The following is a 20,784-nucleotide window of genomic DNA, read 5'->3' as shown; positions in this document are numbered from 1 at the left end:
TAAATGCTGATTACAGGATCAAGGTTTTTGTTTGATAAATCCGTGGAAGTGGAAGTGTTCATGCACGCTTTATGATTACTACAATATATATTAACAACGTTGCAATTTTAAAAAAATCAGCTTTTAATTCCAGTTTCTGTAATTTATATTTTACGAAACATAAATGTGGCAGGATGCTTAAATCATTTCTTAGTATAAATATGTGGAATATATTGGAATCAGATGCAACATCACATGAAGAGCTGATGTTTCGTGAAACTGAGCAAAAATAATAATTAATAGTATTTATTTTATCTTTAAACACCATTGTTGTCATCTTAGTTGTTGTAGGTAGTTGTTACATGCCACAAATCGTCAGTTAGTTAGCCCAAATGTCAAGTAACCTTTTGCTGAAACCGTCATACGATATCGTTCACAGCGGAAGTTGTATCCAATTTAGAAAATAATAAATAAACTTGCAATGATTTGACCACTCACATCATATATTATCAAAACAAAATTCACCAATATAACGTCCAATTGTTTGTGCTGTATTTTTGCTTTAATATCTGCGTTCTATATCATTAGCTTTCAGAAATACACAATAATTTCCTCGCTTTTTTAACCTATAATGACCGAATGATTTATTTGCCCAATGTTTATATATATTAGATGGTTGATAATAATAAAGAGGAAGAACGTCATTCTAAGAGAAATTACTTAGTTAAATTACTGTGTGCAAGATGATGTATGTTTTTGTATATCTTGGTTTAATTAAGTTTTTGAATAATATGTTCACTTAATTGGCTTTTCTTTTTTTCGAACTAACACGTGCAACTGAAAGGTTTTGATTATGTTTAAATAAACATTAAGTAATGTTTATTTAATTATATTTAAAACGTAGCTTTTAACAAAAAAATCCACAGTAGTTTGTGTCTATCGAGAGGAATTATTTTTAAATATAAGAATTACAAGTTCTAAAATTTACCGCTAAACTAATGAAAATATGAAAAAGCATTATGCGATTATTTCTATGAAATATATCGTTTCATTAAAGGAAAATCAATTCACAATACAAATACGTTAAAATTCATTAGGTATCAATTGCACAGAGAAAAATGAATATCTTTCATCTCAACAAGTATTTAGCATTAACTATGAAGGGCACAAATTTTAGATCAGCATTAAGTCATAATATTACGTGCATGTTACAAAGTGCATTTTGTTTTGAATAGTAAAGTCAACGACAGCTCCTTTTGTTTTAAATGGTAAAATAAACGAACACTGTTCTAGCCTGGCAGTGACGTTATATTCTTAAACTCAAAGTTAATTATAATTTACCACTACCATGAAAATTGTTTCTTGGACAAAGGCGGCAGCGGATGTTATCAGTACTTAAGTCAGTTTATGAAAAATGTGGAGCACTTTAAGCTTTTGAGGCAGATTTAAATGAGATCATTGTATTATGTAGCTTAGTCCGAATAACCATTTCAAGTCACATTATCGATTGTTAGTACCTGATCTGCAAAACAACAAACAAATGGAAGCGAATGACATTTTTTTAGTATGATTATAATATTGCAAATTCCGATAGTTTTTTTTAATTATTTCGTGCAGTGTAGCATCATAACACACCAACTGTGGTACATTAAACGTGGATTAAGTTAATTTAATTCACTAATGCTTGTTTTTGTAACGATATATTTTAATAGTTTTTTTCAGTTTCAAGAATATGACTACGGAATATAATTAATTAAGATACAGAATTCATCAGTAAAGAAAATGAGAAAAATTGTCGCTTCTCACAAATAAAATTCAATGACTTTGGGCTCACACCTGTTTCAAAGTACATTTGAGCGGTTGCTGCTAATAAGGGATAAAGTCTTGTAATGGGAAAGAACCTCCAAGAAATGTTTCGAGTTGATACAACAAATATCTTTGTTCAAAAACCTCCAGTGGTACAGCGGTATATCTGTGGACTTACAATTCTAGAAATCCCACTATGTGGCTTTGTGCTTAATTACAAACAACAACAACAAATCTTTATTCGAATAATTTCAACATCAAGTGATTTCAAGGATCTCCAGAAATAAATGCAGAAATAGATTATATACGTAGTTAAGTTACGAAATAAACTATTTGAAAGTGATCATAAAAATGATGTATGAAAATTTAACGTCTAAAAAGCCTAACATTTTAATTTGTGAACCAGATCATTAACTTCAATTTTGCAAAATTTAACAATGTGCTGTAGACTATTTTTTTCTGGAAAAATGTGACAATGAAAAGTTGAAGAAAAATACTGAGAAATGGTGGTGGGTATATAATGATTTTCATGCGTTTATCTCCGGCAAGTGTTGAAGATATTGTCTAAACTGTTGGTATTATGAAGAAGGAATAGTATCATAACATCGTGTTTCATCATGCTATATCTAGAAATGACGTTTTTTACTGGTTCTGTTTATACAGACAAGACCCATAACATATTGTTCTGTTGAATAAAGGATATTTTTATATGGTTCTGAACTGGAAATATAAAAGTTATTGAGTGAAAAGTTCAAAGTACCGATACTAACCAAACGAAACTTTTTCATCAGTTTAAAAGCAATGTTGTAAAATATTGTTCAACTGATTAACTGCAACTAAGATTTCATAGTAAAACAAGTAAAAGGAAATGCCAACTGACAGTTTTAAAATATGAATATTGTATACACTAAAGAATGGACTAACACTATCTATTAATTATTTTTTTATGTTTCAAAACAAACTTGGGTATAATATTGTAATACAAGTATCATATGAATTAAGATTGTTCTCTATAACAATTATTTATTAAAACTCACATGTTGATAAAATAGACTATTCTGATTGGTTTGATTTAATACAAGGAGAACACGTAGTCTTTCTAGTGTTGAAACTGTCAGTAGTTCCATTCACACGTCTACGAAACAGAAAATCATATTTATCTTCAGTTGTCAATATGGAAGTGACAAGCAGCTGTTACGCTCCAAAAGTACTACAATCTTTTGTTTGTTCATTTTATTGAGTAAAAGAACAATGTAGAAAGTGTTTAGCTACCTAAGTCACTTTCGTCTTCTGTGATTTTCTTTTATACACAGTATTCAGTTAAAACAATTTTGAATACACGAATAAGCAAGTCACGTGACCACAACCATTAGTTTTAAAAAAGAAAAATTTATACTGAAAATGGTAGTTGGTATGAATATTTGTTCTTAATTTTCAAATATTTAGCGCAAAGTTGCACTAATGGGCTATCTGCGCATACCCGTCCATAATTTTGAGCTGATATACTAGATAACACCCATCAGCAACACTTGAGGTACTTTTATATTATTTAACTGGATTTAACCTTTACTTTTACAGCGCAACTGTGGTCCCAAAGTGCGAAGTGCGATTTAGCGTTAACGAAACGGGAGCCGTCAATCCTCTGATTAAGAGAACTAGCATACTAACCATAAGGATACATTCAGCCCCGACTTGAAATAAAACTTCAGTTGATAATAAAACTCATAATTCAATTCATCTTATTTGAGAGACTTTTATTGAATATTCCAAAACATGTAAAGTACAACCTAGTGACACCATACTTAAAAGCGCACGCATAATATTCAAGTAATGTATTCTCAAGAGGCATACAAGGCTTTACCGAACAAATTGAATTTTGTTTAAGATAAAAGCTACTTATAAAACAACACGTATAAAACTATAAAAACGCTTTTGAACATTCCAAAAATACTCTTTAAAATTCTTGAAATGTTTTACTTTAGCAATAAGCTCCATTAAGATGGTTTTTTTTATTTATTGTCTGTTTAAATTCAAATCATCCCATAAAGATATTACCCAAAACTGTCAGAACGGATTAGTAGAATAATATTAATGTTATGTATTACAACCCCAAACACCTTAATAGTGAGTTAAATTGTAATTTAACTCGACATGGCCAGATGGGTTAAGGCGTTCGACGCATAATCTGAGGGCTACGGGTTCGAATCCCCGTCGCACCAAACATGCTTGTCCTCTTAACCGTGAGGGCGTTATAATGTGACGGTCAATCTTCGTTGGTAAAAAAGTAGCTCAAGAGTTAACGGTGGATGGTGATGACTAGCTGCTTTTCCTCTAGTCTTTCACTGCTAAATTAGAGACGGCTAGCGCAGATTGTCCTCGTGTAGCTTTGCGCGAAATTAAAAAATAAATTATAATTTAGATTTAGGAGTTAATTAAATATCGATACGTGTCCAATTTATGATAATTGTAAACAAGATTTACACACACACTTTTCGTCCTTAATACAAATATATTTTAACATACAAACGATAATACAATTTATAATAACGGTTATTAGAGGTAATGATTTATTTACAAAAGTTTTATGAACTTACAAACAATATTGAGTCTTATTTGGTCTGTGAAACTTTTGTACAAAGATCATTATTTGAAGTAACCGAAGAGTAATTGAGAATCCACTAGTTAACGATAAAGAAGTTCCGTTATAACTATGTTCTAAGAAGATCAACAGTAAGTTTCAGGACTTGCAATTTCTAAAATCCGTGTTTTGATTCTTCGCGTTGAGCATAGCACCAACAACCCATTGTAAAGCTTTGTGCTAAATAAACCATTATGATAAATATAACCTTATTAAACAAAAGTTTTATTATTACAAAAAATATTCTGGTGACTGATGAAACCTGTCAAGTGTATTTTGATTGAAATTTAAAATTTCTACCTGTTTCAATTAATAAAACTATAATAACGATCGAAAGCTAATACCGCCATAGTATATAACTACTGTTGTTAGTTTAACCGAATGTACAAGCGCTACTGACAAATTCTTATAAACTAAATTTGATAATGTAGTAGGTAAAATCAAATACTATTGGCCGAAATTTTAAGTGCTTTAAATTTATATTTTAATAGTTATTGAGCAAAAGAAAGAAAAAATCGCCAATAAACTGTTACTCTTTTTCTACAAACATGCTACGCTTACAACCTGATTTTACGAAAATCATTCTTGCCTTGCAACTTGTAATGGATATGTTTAGTAAACAAAGCCGTGCATCAGAGTTTATTTACCACCAGTTTACTTCAATCAGACAGCAGGTACATATTGCCCTTTTGCTAAATGCTTTTGCAATATACATAAAGTGTGATGTTTTAATTACTATTCCATGATTTCACTTAACTATAATCTGTGTTACCAACTGTGTTTTTCTTTATAATTTGTAGTCTGTCATTTCTGAGCCATGTTTTAAGATAAATTGGGGAATAACCTGGGAGGTTCAGGTATCACCACTTTCTCGTTCTATGAATTTATGTTCAGACTTATATTATATTAGGTCGTACCTCCGATGAAGTTAATAAAATTCATTAGAAAGTATATTAGAAATAATTGCATTACAACTACTATCACTCATCCTTATTGAACCACATCCACAGAGCGAGTCTACAGTGAGTGTATTTGATTAAGATATCTCTAATGCTTGCTAATGTACTGAAGTCCGTACAGTAACCAATCAGCAATCCATAAATTTGAATATTGAAAGTAGGTTTGATCGATGTAGCGTCCATAAATTCTTTTTTGCATTATTTTGATACTACCATCCTTACATCATTTTACATTTACAAAATGTTTTTTATTATTTGTTTTGTAAAGGCTTTCCTAAGTAAAAGTTAATGTATTTTGTGAATGTGTATAATAAAATTTGATATTATATGTACTGATTTTTTTTAACTTCCTGACGTCGGTTGAACAGTGCACAATGCATTGAGTATTCTAGACGTAACAGTAATCGAATGTTCATCTATTATTGTTTGATGATTTCTGTTTCACTCCGAATTTAAACTTTTAAAACATGTAAAAGAAACCACGTTACATTGAAAAAACTAAATGAAGGGGTAACAACATAGTTTACACCAGAATTTTGACTTGTTTAAAATTACTACTAGCTAGCATTATAAAGCGATGACATCATGCAATGCCCAGAAAACAGGTATGTTACATACTGCAATCAACACATGAAGACTGTGTCAGAAAACAGGTATGTATTGGCTATGATACATGCTGCAATCAACACATGAAGACTGTGTTTTTTTACGTATCGTTGTTTATTCACACAAAAGTACTTTCTGCTACTTATGGCTGCTGCGCAGTCCATACATAAGTATTTGCATGTTGTTGCCATACGATTATTACCCTTACCTAGAATTACGTTTTGCTCTTTTCTTGTGATTCATGTAACCCACAAAAACATTTTCGCTCAGCTGTTGTTTTTATACTTATTTTCGCAAAGCTACCCAATACCTATTGGTGTTTAGCAGTTTCAGATTTTGAGCTGATAAAGTACAGAGAAGGCATCTAATCAACAGTACTCGCCGCTAATCCTGAGATCACTCTTGGTTGACCAATTAAAAGGAATTGGTTATAATTTTTGTAACGCACCCACAACCTCAAAAAGCGAAGCGAGTTCTTCACTGCAAAAGGATGCGACCCAAAAATAATTTTATTCAGTCTGGGCATGCTAGCCATTAGGCTGAGCCATTTCTTTCGCTTACGTACCATCTTACTATCACAAAGCAAGCTTTCTATTGCCGACCTCCGTTATGGATTTGAAGGTGATATGCAATCCGTAAATAATGGATTTTAATTTAAGTACCATTCGATAACTTCTACTTATTCTCTAAGAACATTATGCGCATTCTAATGTACCAAACTTAAACTAACTAAAATGTATCAAGTCATGCATCAAACATACGTCTTGGTTCGTTCTGAAAAATATCTTAGTACTTTGTTCTTATGTATCTAAACTGACATTTAAAGGATTTTGACTTTACCGAACAAAAGCTTAACTTATACTGAATTCGTTGGCAATTGTTTCGACCCATTCAAACATATTGTCTTTAAAACCAGGCACTCTTAATGACCTAAAAAGCCATATTCAATCCACCAAATTTTTTATTATCAAATGACAATTTAAGTCAATTCAATATACTCAAATGTTCACTGTTATGTAAACAAAGTATTATTCGGTGTTTCAATTGTCTGTTCAAGACCTATTTTGTTTATAAATATTATTCTATAGTTACGGTATTAAGCGTAATTCAAAAAGGTTAAAATCTATGCTAAATGTTTATAAAGCCAATTGAATCAGTAATGCACATGTAGCTTCCTTGTTAACAATTCAAGCATACTGTTATGTAGTAGTGTTTAATTCTACTAAATGATTAAACGTACACACTGCTGCTTCCTGAAATATCTATATCAGCAACCTCAAAATGCTAGGTTGTAAAATGAACTAGTTGGTTAGCAGTGACACTGTCGAAGATCAGGGGTAAAAACATGTATAAAATGGTGCTGTCGTTCTGAGTAGTAACGGGAGCAGGACTGTAAAATGTAGGCTATTGTTGGTTGAGTGTCACAAAGGTCCCATATTGCTACATCAGTCCCAGATAAAAGAAAACGAATTAAAAACTGACCAAAACTGACAACTTCTTCCTTCCAATCCTTATGGAAACAAGACGGTGAAAGAGCAACAGAGGGTTTGGTCTGAAAAGACTTGTTATCACGTCGGTCACTCCAAATCAAATCTTTAGTATAGAATATCAGTCTGCTCCCCAAGAGGTAAAAGTGAGAACATCGAAGATGTTCAGTGCCCTTGGAATGAAGGTCAGCTTACGATCAAAGGAAAGCTTCAAGAACGTTTTCTCAGGGCCCACGGAAATATTTGTTTGCTTGTTTGTTTATGAATTTCACGCAAAGCTACACGAAAGCTACCTGTACTAACCGTCCCTAATTTATCAGTGTAGGACTAGAGGAGGTCAGCTAATCATTACTGCCCACTGCCAATTTTTGTGCTACTCTTTTACCAACGAATAGTTGGATTACCTGTCACGTATATTTCTCCACGGCTGAAAGGGCGAGGATGTTTGGTGTATCGGAAATTCAAACCCGCGATCCTCGAAAGGTCGAGCGTCCTAAGCACCTGGCCATGATAGGGCTTGAAGGGAAGAATAACTTCTCCTACATGGAGCTCGAGGTGAAAAATACATGCAAAAGGTTTTAGAGACAAAAAAAAAAAGAACTGTTTGTTGTGGTCCAATTCAATAAACGATTGAGGGCGGCTTAAAGCTGCCACTCAATAAACCTGATTCTCGACGACTGACATGATATGTGGAAGTGGTAAACATATAGTCTGTTTGCAATAGTAGGTGGAAGTTGTGTACTTATGGCACTAATCTTCACACTTTTCATTGTGACAGTCAAGACACAGTCCTGAGAAACTCCCAACTCCAGTGGAAAAGAACAGGAAAGCATGGAGCCCTCAAGAACTTAAAATAGCTAGTCCATTAAAAAAATGATAAATGTGGGTAAATGAACACGCAACCCATACGAGTGGAAGTGTCGAAAAATGCCGTACTTCAAGGTTAAAGAATTTTAATACAAAATGTTGCTGTTTGAGAAAGGCTTCTTTGATTGACGCTTCAATTCAAATCAGGTGGTTCATGGTGGAGCACTGTCATCAAAACCCATACTGGATGGGCAAAAAGAGGTTGTTTCCAAGAACCAAACAAGGCGAGTGTTAACCATCCCTCCAAGCTCTTACAGAGACAGATCTTTAAAGCACTTGGACGATAATTTGAAGGAATCTTCAGATTCTTCCCAGGCTTAGAAAATGATAGAACAATAAGCTGGGACAAAGCATCAAGAAAAATACTCTCCTGCCAAATCCAGTTAAAGACAGCCAGAAGAATAGCAAAAGAAGCAAGAGAGAGATGGTGAAGCATATTGTAGCGAATACCATCAGGTTTGACCGATGTACTGCCACACTGATGAAGAGCAACCTTTAGTTAACTTAGTGTAAAGGGCCAATTATAGTCATAGTGACGATCATTTAAAGACTTAATGGCCAAGAAGACTGGAGACAAAATAGAAGTGCTAGATGCCTGGGGAAAACTTTTGCTGAGATTATCGGCGATACTGGATATCAGCAACTTCCTGGCCATCGGACAGCAAGATCAAAAGGGAGACAGAAGTATACTACCCATTGATCTTCCGAATCTTGTCCCATATGACTTTGGTGGTAAAAGAGATGCTGGTTGTAAATTTAAACCAAGATTCCTTTTGGCTTTAACGTCTTACCCGCCGAACATGTGTTTGGGGCCACTAAATACAATATGGTTTGAAAATGTTGGATACCTACGAAGAGGAGCCAATGCTCTTTTTTGAGTCTTTTGTGCCATTTAGCAGAAAGGATTCCACTACAGACGAGGATAATGTGGAAAACGTTTTAAGATTTTAGAAACAGATTGAGCAGCTGCCTGGACAATACAAATATTCACTGCTGCCACACAGTCGTCTATTGATGGCATACAGACTACGGTAGGGTCAAGTTCCGAGAGCAGTGAAAGAGAGCCAGTTGACCTGGTCCAGCTTCCACCAAGGCACGCAGGTCGGGTGGCATCGATCGTGGTCAGTCTCCCTTAAGATTGTATGGAAATTATCACTGTCCCGCGGGTCACTGTTAACCCTCCAAGAAAAGTGAAAGGGAGCAGGCACAGAGATCAATAGCAATAAAAGACTGACTAGGTGCATGAAAATAAGTATAAACACCAGTATTGAAGAGAGATAGGTTGTGATCTGAGAACGTGGGTGGATGTTTAGATCCCAGAGGAGGTAAAATATAGGTACAGAAACTTTCCTGGGAGGTCTCCTTACCACGTACAAACAATCCACCTTGAGGGGTAAAATCTACTAAATAATAATTCAGAAATAAAAAAGTATACACTGTCAAAGCAAGCCATAAGTGCGTCATAGTGACAGTCAGTTTAGGAAAGTGTTTGATTTTGGTAGCTAGTAAACTAATAAAGATGAATTGTTTCAATGATGGAGACTTTTGCTATTCGATATTCATCACAGCAACAATTTCTTTTTCTCATTTTTGTAACGTTAATGGAATACTAGAATTAATAAATTGCTAAGATGTGTCTCATCATATAAACCTGTTGTGAATGCTACTGATCAAATATGGTGCTACAAGAAGCATTTCATCCCACTTCGGCAACTTTAGATTAATCTTATAGTATGAAGAATATTAACCAAATTACACTGAAAAAGTGCATGTCCATTCACCCTTCACTTATGTAACATTAGAAACAGTAAGGCATTTTGTATTATGATATAGCATAATAACTATGAAATACCAGAAGATACACAATGCTACTAACTGAAATCACCATAACGGCAATCTCAGTGTACTATTATATCGTAAAATCTACATGACTACCACTGCTGGCTGAAATGCAACAAACTCTACATATTGTTACGTGGTGAAACCTTTCACTTTGAGTAATTGTAATAAAGGACTAACGGTGCTTCTATCTCATTCAAACCAATGATAAATTCCAGTTGTGCTATAATATAAGAATAATTTGGTGTAACGGATAAATCAGAACATTGGTACAATTACAACTTCTGCAATTAATTAACTTAGATAAAGCAATACGCATGAGATTCCAAAATGGTACATTAACAGTATTATATCTACCTACTTCAACAAACCAAATCCTCTTGAAACAGTTTAAGTGCCCTATTAAATAAATTGTTAGTGATCGTGTTTAGTTGTAGATTATGTGAACTATGTATGGGTCTACACAACATAAAGTTTTACTAGCAAAACAAAAATTCGTCGATTTTTCATTTCAAACCTACATATGTTGATTTAATTGTTACATAGCCCAAAATTGTTGTTTTTTAAATCTTGCAAACCCGTTAGGATTCACCATAGCAACAATTAAGACAACGTCTTCTGTAAAACGAGCATGTCTATCTATTCCAAGTATTTTCTAATTACAACCAGGACTAATAATTTAAAGTTCTTATTATTAAAATACCCCCACTTACATGGCTGAGTTTGTATATGTTACTTGTTAGTCAGCTTGTTTGATATAGGATTAAACGGAAAGTTTTTCACAATCGGTTGTATCCCAATGAAGTTTACATGCTAGTCTCTTAAACGATTTTGCTTGCTCCCTCATAATTAAACTTTTAAATCAAGTACAATCAAATTAAACCTTTCTCAACCAGCTAGTTCTGCTGTAGCTTAATTGCTTGTCTCTAGATGACATTCTTACCAAAAGGGGAATATTCAGTAAAGAACCAAATAGAATATAGACTTGATCTGAATGCAGTGGGATCAGCTGTTATTAAGCAAGGCTTATTGATTTTTTCTCTTTTTCTGCACCCTTTAGAACAAAAGTTAAATGTCAAACTAGAGATCAGAAAACTAAAAGCAGTGATTATACAGCAAGGAACATAAAGCTCATACCTAACACACTGAAAATGGATATTGAAATATATTTTAAATATTCGATAAAAGATTATATACAGCGAATTTTCGTTGCTCTTGGTTATATATAGCTTGAACTATCAATACACAAAATAGTGAGCTTCAGTTTGTAAAGGCTGAAACTTGATTCATAATAATGTCATGTAAAAATATCGACTAAATTATATAGTTACTTCACAAAAACTTATGACTTGGTAAAAATTACAAATTGCAGTTTAGTATTCGATAAGAAGTTGGTTTCGATGCCCGCAGTGATCAAATCACAGAAAGACTATTGTATAATTATATTTAGCAAACAAACAAACAAAACTTTAATACTCTTTTCATAAGGTCTTTCCCAGTGGCACAGCGATATGTTTGCGGACTCGCATCTCTGTAAATCATGTTTCGATACCCGTGATTGGTAAAGCAAAGATAGCCTCTTGTGTAACTTTTTGATTAATTCCAAACAAACTATTCGTAAATGTTTCCTTTAGTTTGAACAAGTTTTAAACTTGTAGCGGATACTTCTGGGATAATAACTGCTTTCGAACTCCAACTATCAAGGGTCATTATGTAATTAACAACACTATGCGTATTTAGACTTATTTAAAAATTAGAAGACAAAACTTGCCATATTTAAAAAAAATACAAGTTGTTTTTCTTATTGTTTTTAAAACAATCATTGAGACAAATTTGCTCATTAATGAGAATACTTGTTTTCGTTAAGCCATTAAAAACGGTTTGTGATAAAGTTTAAATTCAATAAAGGGAAAATTTGTTTCAGTTGGTTAATTGAAAACAGTTAACAATATAATCTCCACTTTACTTCTCGTAGCACTTTCATTGAATTCACTGTAAACATAAGAAAACTTATGATCTATTTCAGCTACTTATTTTTTTATAAAAACTCTCTCATTGTGTAGAAAAGTATTTTAACATTTTTAAGAAAGGTGAGAATTAGCGACTCATGTTACTTTATTGATAAACAGCTACCATATATTGTTATTTAACATTTGATCTTAAAAAGAAAATCCAGGTTTACATTTTTTTCAATAAAGGAAAGTAAATTAAAATGCTCAATTAATGTTTGAATATTCTATCTTACATGTATGTAACGAAAATAAATTTTTTCACTGAATTTGATTACAAAAAAATTGAAATACTATCAAACATAAGTAGTTATATTCAGTTTGATGTTATACTGTACAAGTAGCTATAATAATAGCTTAATCTGTTTCACGAAATACGAAATTATTTCAACAGTGAGATGTCAAATACCTTTCCTGTTTCTTGGGAGAATTCAAAGGATAAATAGCTAAATTAGACTATTACTTCGAATGTGAAATACAAGTTAGCGATTACATCTCTTTCGCATATATTTCAGTTAGAGACATTTATCAACAACAAAAGTCGTAGAAAACTTGCTTTCAATTTTTTTAAGGGCAAAAGTAGTAATACTATGGCTTGTCTTACTAACGTAATTTGTTTCCAATTTCAAAGTAGAGTAAAATAAACTTTGAGTTTAATAATATAACGTCACTGCCAGGCTAGAACACTGTTCGTTTATTTTACTACTTAAAACAAAAGGAGCTGTCGTTGACTTTACTATTCAAAACAAAATGCACTTTGTAATATGCACTAATATTATGACTTAATGCTGATCTAAAATTTGTGCCCTTCATAGTTAATGCTAAATACTTGTTGAGATGAAAGATATTCATTTTTCTCTGTACAATTAATACCTAATGAATTTTAACGTATTTGTATTGTGAATTTGTTTCCAATTTCAAAGTAGACGTAAGATATACAATATTAGAATTCAAATAAACAGTTCGTGTTCTGTATAGAAATATTATTACATCTATGTTGAACCTTTTTAATGTAGTGACGTCTCCTCTGATTGAACTATTTTATTCCATAGAACAAAATTTCAAATATTAAAATGAAAAAGTGTATTTCCTACAAAATTAATGTACTGCAGATTCACTTGTAATCTAACATTTGGTCTAAATAATATAACAATAAAAAAATTATTAAAATAATATCCTTACCACAATAGCAGTTTAAGTCTATTTAATTTTTTAGCATTAATGCAAATACTAGGGTCCGGCATGGTCAGGTGGTTAAGGCACTCGACTCAATTTAAAGAGCGCGGGTTCGAATCCCCGTCACAAACATGTTCGCCCTTTCAGCCGTTGGTGTGTTATAACCGACGGTCAATCCAACTATTCGTTGGTAAAAGGGTAGCCGAAGAATTGGCAGTGGGTGGTGATAACTAGCTGCCTTTTTTTCTAGTCTTACAGTACTAAATTAGGGACGGCTAGCGCAGATAGCCCTTGAGCAGCATTGCACGAAATTCGAAATAAACAAGCAAACATCAGTTATTAGATATTTAATTTTAAAGTCTGTATACTCTATGTTAATACAACCTGTAACAATTCGATTCATACGAATTGAAGACATACATCATGCTACGATAATCCTTCAGTATCCACATTTATTATTAAAATAGTCCAGGATTGATTATCATTATGAACTTGCTGAAGAAAAATACGAATTTCATATGCATAATTACTTCCCAGAAAGTTTCCATGTTGTTTTTCCTTGGAATATGTGGTTAACTTACGTTAACCGTGTACTAATCAGATATGTAAAATAAGTTAAAGCTATTTCATTATAATATATGATATGATTATTATTTGTAATTTCGTCATGTGCGTGATTTTGTGTTTCTATAATTTCTTTTTACAGTTCTTGTCAGACCTTCTTCTAAGTGCTTATTTTTACGTGTTTGTAGAAACAGAGGCAGAAACCAATTGATAAATGTATATTACAGAAGGAACAGTTGATAGCGGGTTTCGCAGAATTGATCAACATTCTGCAATCGAATATATACACGGTTGGCTTAATAGAGTAATAGCGCATACCTGTACACTTCCAATGCTAGAATCTTTTCTTTATTACATTAGATATATGTTACATATCCTTCCAAAGTGTTTACATAGTCTTTGCTTTCTCTTCCTGAAACAAATGACACTCATAACGAATTATTTCGCTAAGTTCCCACATACCTATGGACACTACCGACTCACGTACATTAGCGTTTATCAAATTTCAGTCGAGTTATTAAAACTTCAGTACCCCCAGTGGCACAGTGGTATGTCTTCGGACTTACACACTAAAAACCGGGTTTCGATACCCGTGGTGGGCAGAGCACAGATAGCCCATTGAGTAGCTTTGTGCTTAATTCTAAACAAACAAAAAAAACTTCAGTATTCTGGCGATAAACAATTTACATGAGTAAATCTATAATAGGATTATTGTACATACTTTGAGTAATTGAAGAAAGAACTCGAACAAGTTTGTATTGTACAATATCCGAGTGAAAACTGCTGGCCATACAATTTGCTTTATTTTATTTTCGTTAGTATGATAAGTATGGTTGATAATTCTGGAGTAAAACTCTTCAGAATCCTAATATTAAGTTATAACAAACTCGATATACCCTCCTCCAATTTTGCAACATATGAAAAGGAATTAATGAAAATACATATTTTACAATAAAATAACATGGAAACTAAAATAGTTTGTTTTTTCAACATTGGCATTTTAGATTCTTTTAATCAATTTTATAGGCAAAACGTTACTACCCATTTTAAATATTGGTTCCACATCACAGTTGATAGTAGCTACTCAAAACTACGACATTCACAAAACTACTTCTGTAACTGAAAAAAAAAATGTATATTTCAAATGCAAAATTATTTTATTATATTAAAACACAATTATTTAACACAAATATCATGTCAAGGCAACTTAAAAGTAATTCACTGAAATGATAGAAAAAATAAGAAATCTTAATTTCATTGAATTGGCATTCTATTCTTTAACCACTTCAATTTCAAATTCATCAGTAGTTTCAAACCACGCATTAGCAACCAACATAAATAGCTGCTTACGACAAAAATGAATCTTTCGGGCTATGAGATAATGTAACTACATTTTGTTGAATATTGACTTAGTAAATGTATTTATCTGTTTTATGTTTTATTGAAATATACCATCAACTACTTTGTGTAGCCGCTGCAACTGACGTGAGCTTACTCACACACCAAAAACGTATGGTGATTTTTTTCTAAAAGTATAATTTTTATCACTATCACATTTTTATTCTTTTATATGTATATGCCTTCTCAGAAGCAGAATCGTTGTAAGTATCAAAGTGATACTTTTGTACAGTAAAAGTACCAAACACAAAGAACTTAAATCCTTTTGATCTTTAAAAACTTGTTTCGTGAGAGAAACAGACGACAGAACTTTCCCAACCTCAGCACCCCTCTCGTCTTTCCAGGGTTTAAATTTAATGTGCTAGTGCTCTTTACTCTAGAACAATCGATATAAATAAGTTGTATAAAGAAACTCCACGAACACTTGCACATTTACCTACTTTCATCATAACCTGCCTGACCTACTCAAAACTATTCATTGAATCATTTCGCGGAGTTATGTTTTAAAGTTGATATTATTTGGTAAATAAAACAATAAAAACATAGTAAAAACCTGGTACATGAACCTGGGAGCAGAATAATGAGTTTAATAAGGACGATATACTTGATTTTACACCAAGGTCTGTTTCTAAATATAAATCTTTACAGTTCAAAATTGTTTGTTGGACAAACCAAGGAATAGTTCCTGTAAAATGCAAGACGTACCATGAACTGACAGACAGAAACTTGTCACTGACATTCTTAACACATAAGATCTATTATCCTAGATCACAGCAGATGTCCTGTACAAAATCATTCTAGCATGTATATGGATAGTGAAATAAGTAAACAAGCGGGGATCACGAAAGCAAAGATAAAAAATGTTGTTCAAAACAAATGCACATCTGTTATGTTACTTTACAATAACACGGCTTATAAAGCGTTTGTTGGGAGTAACTTGACACAAATTTATTTCTGTACATATCTAACAATTGTTGAACTGAAATAAATAACTATAAGTTGTGTTTATGTTATCGCTACGAAATATAGTGTACAAAAAAACAGAACCTACAATTCTTCTCGGTTGTCTTATGAGCATAATTTGAAGTTATTGTCAAATACTCCATAGAACTCAAAATTAATTATGATAAAATCGATATAGTAACTTATGTATGTATACATATAGGTTTATTTTATTACTCAAGCAAGGGGAAAACTTTGCAGTTAATTTGCAGTTAACTAACAAATACAACAGAAAGTTTAAACTGAGAAAGAACTAAAAACTGTTAAGAATGTTGCCGGTGGAATTGACTGTGCAATAAATACAAAGAATTACGCCACTTTTGTGTAGCCCGAAAAGTTGAAGCGTATGAAAGTACTACGCCTTTGAAGAAATAAAATTAATTGAGTTTTAATATTCTAAACTGTTTCAACGCTACATCAATACTTAGCTTCAAGCAAAATAAGTTTATACACATAATAAATTAACGAACGTGCAGCTTTAGTTTGTAGTTTTAATGCCATAAGAACTTTATGTTGCATCGAAACTAATAAAGATTTGAATAAAATAGTTATCGAATAATAGGGACGTTTTAAATAAAATAAATAATTTTGATCTATTAAAGCACAGTATAGCAGTTATAAAAGTTAGATGGGAATTTGAATATTGTGTACGAAGAAATTTTCAGTAAGATGCAAAACATTTTTCTAAAGACAATACACAATTTAATACCGAATACCATTGTATATTTTATATTTACAGTCCTTGATCGAACAAACAACTCATGTCATATAATCTTAATATTTTACCTTCATGACTTTCGTTTTTCAGCATAATATTTCTATTGTTGAAATGTTTTCCTACTAAATAATCACTTACGGTAAATTACGTACTTCTCGTTCAATTTGCTAAAACTATATATATATATATTAATATGACGATCATATTTAAATTAATTCACTAGGAAAACAAATCAGTCATCAGCACTTTACCACTTACTCTGAGGGGTTAACTGTCACTTTATAACGAGCCCACAGCTTTAGTATTGGAAAAATATTGCGGTGGATTCGAATCCGGCTCGCCAGCTCCGACTTCAAAAATTCTACCTTAAGATCAAACTGTGCCCTCAAGCACGTAATATTAACATCATCATCATCTATTTTCTTGCATTTTTAAAGGAAAATACGATTCACGTATTCTTAAGCTTCATACAACCAAATATTATAGAAAAGGATCTAGATTCACAATATCTGCCTTCTGTTTTCTTTCGTATTTTGATTAATTAATATTTCATTTCATTTTTATGTTCAAGTTCAATTATTTAATGACTAATAATTCGTGTTATGTTCATGTTGAAGTTCTCATCATACAATAATTCAATATGCATATCGTTCTCCCAAATATAATTCAATATTCATATCGTTCTCCCAAATATAATTCAATATGCATATCGTTCTCCCAACAATACTACGTTTTTCAATATAAGGTGAATATTTTTATAAACAGAATTTCAACCCTCTTTCTACAAATAAAATGACAGAGAAATAATTTGTTTCATATTCTTTACGTTTAACATTCAAGCTTTTACATCATTTCTACCTATTCTCAAATATAAACTATGAAATTCTCGAGCAATTTTTTCATTATTGTTCAAGTACTCTTCACACATTATAGTTAAATAAGAAAATATTTCATTAATTAATATAGATAACATTAGTTTTATCCTACACTTACATTTCATATTTTATGCTTGTACAGCCGCATATTATATAAACAGCAGTATGTTGTATTATTTTAATTCATATTAAGTTTGTGTGAAAAAAATCTATTTCTCGTAGCGTTGCATTACAAGCTTGGCTAATAGGCAGCAACATTAATTGAGGCAAACTATTTTGGAACCAGCATTAACTCTAGATTAATCAAATGTTTCATAATGTTAAGAAATTAGGCTATTTAACTTATTTCTTATTTTAAAAAAAATAACTAATCAGAAACAAAATGTATTCTTTTTTTTAACAAATTCAAAACGTAATACGCTCAGAATCCACAGTATATTACTGTTGAAATAATCAGATGATGTTAATGTTTAGCATTCAAGTCAACATTCAGAAGTGATGATCGTGGTGACTCAGTTAGGTATACATACAGAATAAAATCAAAAGAAAGTATACCCTTAAAGTATAGTTGTAACATTTGGAGAAAGCAGAACTTAAGTAATATATGTCAATACAATAAAATAAGTTAAAATTTTGTTTTTCAATAAATCTGAGTGATCTGTATCTTAAAACAAACCAATAATATCACCTAAACCTATTTTCTTAGGATTAAATTATCATATATCATAGTTGAATAAACTTATCTCGTTTTATTTTATATATCATTGTGATTTTTATGTCTTCTCAGATTTACAATTTATATTTATTAATAGTGAAAAGCGAAATTTTTATGAACTACTAGACCAAAATTGTAATTTTCAACTTAAGTCCACAATTATTTTTTAAGATTTATATACTAACCACAAAGCCACACATCTGGAAGGAAGAAAGAGTGCATTGGTATTATAGGTAAAATCTTGTTTAATAACAAAGGAAAACGCAACTTCAAGAACAAACTTCACAAACATGGCTAATTGATTAAACATTCAACAACTGAATCGAGGAAAATGTTTGTCCACAGATAACTTTTAGTCAAAATCAAAAAGGTTTTACAAGCAGAAAAACATGGACGGTCAGTGGTGATCCATAACTATCCATTGTGTGTTGGAGATTAAAAAGTTTCAGTTACAAAGCAAGGAATTTAATAAGTATGAATTTTCATAACATAAGCACTGAGATTTCGGAAAAGTGTTTTTATTGAGAAATTCCGAGACAAATACACAGAGGCTATCTGCGCGCAACCTTCCTCAATTAGAACTGATAGGCTAGAGGAAATGCAGCTATTAAACAGCACGTTTGTCAACACTTGACTACTATTTTCTGAGAGAATAGTGGCATTTGATAGCCGCACTTATAACGAATCCAGAACCACAAAGTGCGAAGGGTACTTTGACAGCAATGGGATATTAATAAAAGATCTTGGGATTCACAATCCAAACATGTGTAAACTCTTACCAGACAAATGTATCTACGCTCATGAGAATCAATTCCAAGCTCAAATAAAATATGCATTTTACAGAACAAAAATATCTAACTGGACTAAACACTCTTAATGATATTGTAGTGCTCATTCTACCGTTGTAAACGTAATCCCTGCTGCCACTTATTATAGTTGAAATGTGTATTTGACATGACAACACGTGAATATATGTATACATATATATATGTGTGTGTGTATGCTGTCAGCTAAACTTAAAGGTATTTTTTTATTGATGAAACAAAAGCTACTTTCAATTATATTTTATGTGACTGGATCGTAAATTGCAAAAAAGAAACAATGTTATTCATAAAGATGAGACTACTTGATTATCCTAATTTTATGATACTTATAAGCATTTTACATGCACCATCTTAGTTTTACCCCAGAATGGTATCATTTTACATGTATATATTCATTGTTTTACAGTTTAAATAATAAAGCGCATTTTGTGTGCGAAATAATTAAATACATTTTAATATGTGGTAATTTAAACTCGCTTCTGTAACAAAGGTTTGCACAATCACGCATATAAATTAATCGAAGTTCGAATGCGAATTTCAGTTCATCTGTATCAGTTGTATGAAAACTAAAATTAGAAAACAATAAGCTTAAATAAATATACACTGAGTTTATGATTAAGGAAATGTAATTCGTGCATGAAGTACACAAAAGAAAGGTATTATTTTGTCTTCACGTTTGGTTTATACTAGCAACGAACTGGAATAGCTAATGATCATACGTTTGTGTTGCAATACTTAGTGGAGACTGATTCATCGATGTTGAACTGAAAGTAATTCATTTCGTGTTCTGTTCAGTTCGGTCTCTAACTGTGTTGTGCCAACTGCTATTCATCTAAAGCTTAAAGTCCATTAGCGAAAACTGTAATTAAACACTAACTATATCAGACCTTAATTCAAATTTGACTCTGTAAGCAAATTTCATCATACTTCAAAGCTGTATGAATGTTTCACAAATATGGTGATCTAGAGTTAAGACAATTAAGTACAAACGTAATTTCAGGTAGTAGAAAATTACTCGCAAATTTTAACTTACTACTGTTGCTGACCCAAACCGTTCAGAAGCGCTATGATCAGCACGAGATAAAGAGCGCAAGCCAAACACGTCTTTTCTCACTCACAAGACTCACCTTGTAACACTCTCATAGCATTACGCGGTTAGATACGTCTTGCTGCTAAGGCTCCCGCGCATTGTAGCATGGGAACATTTGCTTCTTCCACGAACCGACTACCGACCTACGGATATGAGTTCAAGCATTACATTGATAAATGGTGATACTGAAATCGTGTTACAAATAATATATATATTCAGTAAAGTACTTAAA

The 20,784-nt window shown here is 32.1% G+C and overlaps 1 long non-coding RNA gene across 2 annotated transcripts in view; it reads right to left on the bottom strand.

Moving 5' to 3' along the window:
• LOC143227147 (uncharacterized) overlaps positions 1 to 20,583 on the bottom strand; it is a 95,057-nt gene extending 74,474 nt beyond the window's left edge. The window contains exon 1 of one of the 2 annotated variants that reach the window (XR_013014905.1): positions 20,496 to 20,583. This is a non-coding gene — a long non-coding RNA (uncharacterized LOC143227147). The remainder of the gene's footprint in view (positions 1 to 20,495) is intronic. The other variant, XR_013014904.1, reaches the window with a different exon arrangement.
• Between the last annotated feature and the right edge of the window lie 201 nt (positions 20,584 to 20,784).

Source organism: Tachypleus tridentatus, chromosome 9 (genome assembly GCF_004210375.1).
Source record: "Tachypleus tridentatus isolate NWPU-2018 chromosome 9, ASM421037v1, whole genome shotgun sequence".
NCBI lineage: Eukaryota > Metazoa > Arthropoda > Merostomata > Xiphosura > Limulidae > Tachypleus > Tachypleus tridentatus.
The sequence above is the reverse complement of the archived record's forward strand: the minus strand, read 5'-3'. Positions and strand labels throughout refer to the sequence as shown.